Here is a 7,129-nt window from a genome sequence, read left to right as displayed (position 1 = left end):
AAAAAAAAAAAAGTAGCACTTCTGGATTAAAAGAAGAAGAAGAAGAAAAGTACCTAGCAAGCCAATAACAATTTAAGCAATGAGAGATTAAAATTAAGTAATAAAGATCTAGGAGAACAAAAAAGAAAATGGCATCATGGGGAAGATTGTAATAACAAGTTTTAAAATTGCTGCATGCCTTTAAAATTTATTTTAAATAACATAAGCTAAATAAAAGTTCTTTTAACGTTCACTAACATTAGTTAAAGTATCAATAAGAAAGTCTCTTCAGGCAAAGACTTATTTTACTTATGTTTGCTTGTAGGAGAAATGATCAGACCTTGTTTTTTCTTTATGTTGATTTTAAACATGTGGCATAACACACGGACATATGGCAACTAAAAACACAGCAGAAGATGAATAGAAATAACCTAATGTGTTCTGAGTGGGAAATTTCCATGCCAAATTTCTTAAAATATTTTGTTCCCTTACTTAATATTTATTTGGATTTTCATTGAGTATTAGAATAAGATTTAGTAGTTAGATATAAAAAATAAAAAACCTCCAGAATCTCTATGGGCTCCCTGTTGACTTGGCTAAATGTAGCCAAACAACCTTTTGCCCATGTATTTGTATATGAGTATTTATTGCTCCTGGATTAAAAATTAAAACTCTGTACATTATCCTGAATCTATATGAGAACCTTAAACATTATAAAAATTATAAAATTATAATATTAGGGATGAGTAATTTTTTCTATTAGTAATATTTTTCTTACTTTTAGACATCATAAGAGTTATAAATAAGCAGCTCATAATGTTTATTGAGATTCTCAGTAGTTCAAGGAAATATTACCTTGAGGTAATTTGCAAAAAAGAAACTAGGCGAAATGATGAAATAATCATAATTAATTTAATTTAAATATCTGGCAATTTATAATTTAGTGACAAATTTAAATAGTTTCAAAGTTTTTTTTTTTTTTTTTTTTTTTTTTGACGCAGGGTATAGCACTGTAAGTAGAGCCTGGGAATGAACGGACAGTAAGTAACTATTCAATTTGATAAAATATTAGGCAGTTTCTAGAAACCTTTATTACCTTATAAAACCAAAGACATGAACAGAGCTTTAAGATCATCTAGTTGTCAGAACATTTTTCTAAGAAAAAATTACTTGGCTGCTGCTAAGGTCAGGCTGTGTGATAGATTAAGCTTAGCCCCTTTACCATTATTCAAACACATCTGTTCTGAGTTTACCTTTTATATATAGCAGTTCCGTAAAAGTTTCATTGCAAAAAATGGTTAATGCTTAAAACAGTTTGAAATCCACTGCTTTACACTATACTTTAGAGATGAGAAATTTCTTCTCACCTGAGAGGCAGAGTGGAAATGGTTTCTGTATCATGAAGTTAGGGCTTTGAACTTTGAAATCATTAAAGCACTTTTTTTTTTCTCAGATGTTAAGACTTCAGGGATATCTGTCTCAAGACCCTCAACTTTCTGCTCACTCTGCAACAGGTGCACTCACCTCCCTTTTTATTTTATTTTATTTTATTTTTTAATAAAGCATTCAAGAACGCTTCTGCCCTAAAGACTTCACCCTGGACATTTTCCATGACTGAAATGGTCTTTCCGGAGATAACTACATATCTCTTTCCTACAACTTCTTTACATGTTTGACTCAAATGTCATCTTCTCAGTGAGACTGTCTATTTTACCTGAGCATAGTAGGTTGATTACAAAAATAGCTATGATTCTTTTCCTCCCTTTAACGATGTTTTTTGCAATGTAACTTTGCAGCTGCCCCATGATGACAGAGATCAGATGTATTCATACTTTGACTCTGCAAGGACTTTTACCTTGCTTTGGAAAATAGCATGCTGTAGAAGTGATAGTTTCCAGTTCTAAGCCTTGGCCTTAAGAGACCCTGCATACTTATGCGGGTGCTTTTGGAACATGGCCACCACCAAGAAAAAAACCTAGGCCAGGTGGACGAAAGATCCTGTGCATCTAGGACAAAGCATTCCAGAAGAAGTTATCTTAGACTAGCAGCCTCCAGGCTACCAACAAAAGATACATGAATGAGTTTGGCTTACATCAGCCAGCCCTGTCAGAGATTACTAGAACTGCCTTGGCAATCCACAGACTCATGATGATAACAATTGGTTATTGCTTTAATCCACTAAAGTTAGGGGCAATTTGTCATTCAGTAGAAGTTAACTAAAATATCTGAATTTCCTAGCAAACAAATATGAGACAAAGCTTATTTTCATTTTAGCGTGTTAGAAAAAGGGAAGTAAGGCAAGGAATAACAAATAAGGTAATACAAGATTATACTATTGAGCTGATGATGGCCTCACAAGAGATATTGCTGTTTCTTCGTCACTCCAGCCATTTCTAGAAGTGGTCTGTGGAATCAGTGCTTTTTGGAACCAACCATTGCGGAAAGAAAGAACAAACAATTTATACAGTCTTTTGTAATCTCATTTCTCACATAATCAAGGTTTACTTCATAGGATGTAAACTACCAAACACTTCTAGCCTGTGATACACAGTTTTTCCAGACAGTCACTGGTGACGCCAGAACCATCACTTGTCAGTTTGGCTGGCCTAGGGTACTAGGGCTGTTGAAGCTCTGTCTGTGTTGGGTATGATGACAGCCATTTGGAATTTGTTCCCTCATGGTTGTCAGAGTCTAAGAACGCCAGCGGTATTAAAAAATGAGGCAAAAGTGGGAATGGCTGGGTCTTTATGACAGGTGTGATGTAAGAAAATCATTCTTGTGGTCAGCAGAACTAGGAAGCAAAGCAAATAAACAAAACTCAGGTCTGGGATGCCTACACTAGTCTTTATGTACCCTGGGCCCCTGGTTCAATTTTATACTCCTCCCACATTAACTACCATACCTCTTTCCTGCTGTTTTTCTCCTTAGTCCTTTCATTTTTAACATACTGTATATTTTTATTTTATATGGCAGACTGTTTTTCTCCACTAGAGTTTCCATGAGATAAGAAAATTTTGTATGGTTTGTTTACTAATGTTTCTTCAGAACCCAGAACAGTACTTAGAACATAGTGGATTCTCAATAAATATTTCATTGTTGGAAGAAAAGAAGCAGTTAGAAACCAACACTTGATTAGCTAAATGTTCAAGTAATATTGAGCCATTTGCATGCCGATTTATTAAACAATTTATTTTTTTTTGAGACAGAGTCTTGGTCTGTCGCCAGGCACCAGGCTGGAGTGCAGTGGCATGATCTCGGCTCACTGCAACCTCTGCCTCCCAGGTTCAAGCAATTCTCCTGCCTCAGCCTCCCGAGTAGCTGGGACTACAGGTGCACGCCACCACATCCAGCTAATGTTTGTATTTTTAGTAGAGGCAGGGTTTCACCATGTTGGCCAGGATATTAAACAATTTTTAAAGCCATCTTTTTCACGTCAATTATGCAACAGTAACCACATTTGCATTACTGGTTTATTGATAAGAATTAATTTTAAGGAAAATCTGGTCCTTTTTTCATTAATGTATGTAGATCTAATTGGAGATAAAATTTCAATGATTATTTTTAGATACATGAAAATTTGGGCATTGCCTCTTAACAAGATTACATTTTTGATTATTATATAATCAGCTATCACTTAGCTCACAAATTTAGGCAAAAATCTTGATTAAAATTACCACTGTTATTTTAAAATAATGTAATTCTGCTTCTTACCCTGAATCAGACACCCACTCTGCCATACACCATACACATCCGGAGGACTTTCTTGATTAAAACACTGAGTTATCTAATTACTTCTGTGCCCTATAAATGTACAGCATATGTTGAAAAAGTAGAAGCATGAGAAATTTTGAAACAGATTTTCTATTTATCCTTCTTGTTTAAAATTTTAACCTGTATTACTTAATTTTCTTCATTTAAGCATTAAAATTGCATTATTTGTGCCCTCTGTTATGCTCATTTCCATTTTTGGAAATATTGTTAAGCTTGTTTGAATATACTTGAAGCACTAATAACAAGGAAAAGTTTATTTTCTCCATAGGAAAACTGGTTGTCTCAATTTTACCTTGTTATTTTAATTTCAAGTGGTTTTTTTTCCGGTTACATGGTGATATTTATGTATTCTAGAGAAATTACAACTTATCCAAATGAATATAAAAATTACTCATCAAATAATTAATATTAATGATTACTGCCTTGAATATTTGTATTTTCTCTACCTGTATTTCTCAATAATTGCACTTCTTTCTTTTCCAGAATATAAAACTTATATTTCCTAAAACATTTCTTTTAAATTTTAACCCATCTGTGTGTGTTTTTGTGTGTGTGTGTGTGTGAGAGAGAGAGAGAGAGAGAGAGACAAAGAGAAAGAGAGAGTCCAGCTTGAGAATAAGCTATGTTAAATATTTATCACTAATAAATCTCATGAATGCTTGGATGTGTCTAGTTTCAAAGAGTGGTGGCTTGATTAAGTGAAAGTCTGTTTTATTAGGGAGCCAAATAAATTTTGAGTGAGGCACTAATTCTAAGGAAAGAGAGTGTCAGACCCAAGGCTGGCACAATAATAATACTTTTCTCATTCCCAGGAACAGGACCTGGCACATCACTGCAGCATAATTAATATTTTAAATGTCTGGTTAAAAGAACAGCTGAGAGTAAAGTATAGTCACTTCTATCTACATTTTTAAATTCAGCCTAAATGCCATAAACTTGTATGTGAATCCAACAGAGAAGGATATTAAAAATAAACAAAATAAAACCACAAAACAGAAAGATATGGGTAAAGACATTATTTTTACCCACACATACACACTCACACATGCCTGGACACACACAGTCTCAACAATATAGTGAAAAAGAAAGCAGCATTGCTCTGAGACAAATACAGAAATGTAGACGTGTGTGTGTGTGTGTGTGTGTGTGTGTGTGTGTGCGCGCACGCGTGTTGTGTGTAAAAATAGAGCTCAATTATCTAGGCTTTTCGCAAAAAAACATTGGGCAGCTTTGGCTCAGAGTGATACTTCATCCTGCCTATAGCCATACTAACCTCCTAATTATGGCCACTGTTTATTCTGCCTTCCTCATTGCTTTTGCTTATTTCTTCTTCTTCAAACAGTAAATTATTCACTACCCGTCTCTCTCTGTTTCTCTCATTCTTTTTCACATACCTCCCAGACACAGACACCTACACACACAGAGTTCTCATCTGGCTAGTTTCTAGTCAATTTTACAAAACCTTTAGGCCTAAACTGAATTCCTCCGAAAGAAATCACAAGTGAAATTAGGCTCTAATTTTTATTTTCCCTTAGATTACCCTATATATTGTTTTGCAGTTTTATGATTTATAATTTCATATTAATTATTTATTGTCTGGCTCACACAGTAGAGTATGAAGCCCATCAGGCTAGATTACTTGACTGTATTATTCCACAATGTAACTCAGCATATAACACACAGTGAAGATGGGCTAAGAATTTAGTGAGTGACTTGATGATTGGAGACTGGCCTCTGGGCCCATGTTCCAGCAGCTCACCCGGCAGCATGTTGTGCATTTGTGGCTAAAGAGAACTGTTGATGGGAAATATTGCCTTGGCATCTTTTAGGACAGTAGCAGTTGACACTCTTTGCAGAAATATCAGCTTTCTTGATTATGGAATTCCAGCAGTGGTAGTAAGTGCTATAATTGCTTGAATATAGGTCAGAAACATGTTTATTCTTTTAAAAATATGCGTTAAGTTCTGGGCTACATGTGCAAAACATGCAGGTTTGTTATATAGGTATGAATGTGCCATGGTAATTTGCTGCATCCATCACCTTGTCATCTACGTTAGGTATTTCTCCTAATGCTTTCCCTCCCCTATCCCCCAGCTCCCTGCTACCCCTCCCCTAGCCCCTCTAACAGGCCACAGTGTGTGATGTTCCCCTCCCTGTGTCCATGTGTTCTCAAAAGAAGACATTTATGCAGCCAACAAACATAGGAAAAAAGCTCATTATCACTGCTCATTAGAGAAATGCAAATCAAAACACACTGAGATACCATCTCACGCCAGTTAGAATGATGATCATTAAAAAATCAGGAGACAACAGATGCTGGAGACAATGTGGAGAAATAGGAGCACTTTTACACTGTTGTGGGTGTGTACATTAATTCAACCATTGTGGAAGACAGTGTGGCAATTCCTCAAGGATCTAGAAATAGAAATTCCATTTGACCCAGCCTGTTTATTCTTATTTGTTCTCATCCCTTAAATTAAAACTGCTCTCAAAGCCTCTATTCCACCTTCAAATTGAAGGTAATTTTAATAAGTCAAGTTTTATTAAACTAATTGGAATTTTATTAAAATTCAACTTTTATTAAACACTGAGAATGACCAATCTTTTCTATGTATAGATATCAAACAACATAGAACTCTCATCACTCAAGAACGAATAATAAAAAAAAATACTTTCAACATGGGACATGATGATTTTGTGCAACAATTATGAAATACTATCAATGCATGGAGGAGAAAGTAAACTTCTGGTTGAGAAAAAAACATTTTTGAAACCACTACTGTTATTGGGGTTTAGTATCTTAGTACCCTAAAAAAAATTGTAGAATCTACTCTCTGTTTTTGAAGGTACCTTAGAAGATAATCTTTGGCATGTTAATTTATACAGAGTTATACAAAATTTCTCATGTTTTGTAGACATATATTTATTGTGACTCTGTTAACTGGAGTTAGATCTTCTATGTATTCTTGATTGAATCATTCAGAGGGAATAATTGTTATATGTTTTGAAGTAATTCTTCAAAATGAATTTATGGGATACTGCATCCCATATTGTATTCATATGTTCCAGGGCTTTAACCACTTTCATTCCATTTATCAATCTAGCCATACATTCTTCTGCTAATCATTCTGTATATGTTATAGTCAATATCCAACAGCATAAGTAAACAGGGAAATTAATTTCAATAGGAAATGTATTGTTTCAGTTTGTAGAAAGATTAGAAAGAACACCTTTTAAAAAATTGCATAATGCTAAATAATTACACTGAGGAAAAATGTAGCAAATATAAAAATTCCCAGACAAATAAGCATAATTTAAAATTTTTAATCCTTTTTAGTTTTCTGGAAAGTTGATATAAATAGAGGTTATAGTAACTATT

This window comes from Sapajus apella, unplaced genomic scaffold, assembly GCF_009761245.1.
Source record: "Sapajus apella isolate SASKATOON/1434 unplaced genomic scaffold, GSC_monkey_1.0 scaffold1, whole genome shotgun sequence".
Lineage (NCBI taxonomy): Eukaryota > Metazoa > Chordata > Mammalia > Primates > Cebidae > Sapajus > Sapajus apella.
This window is presented reverse-complemented; position numbering follows the sequence as displayed.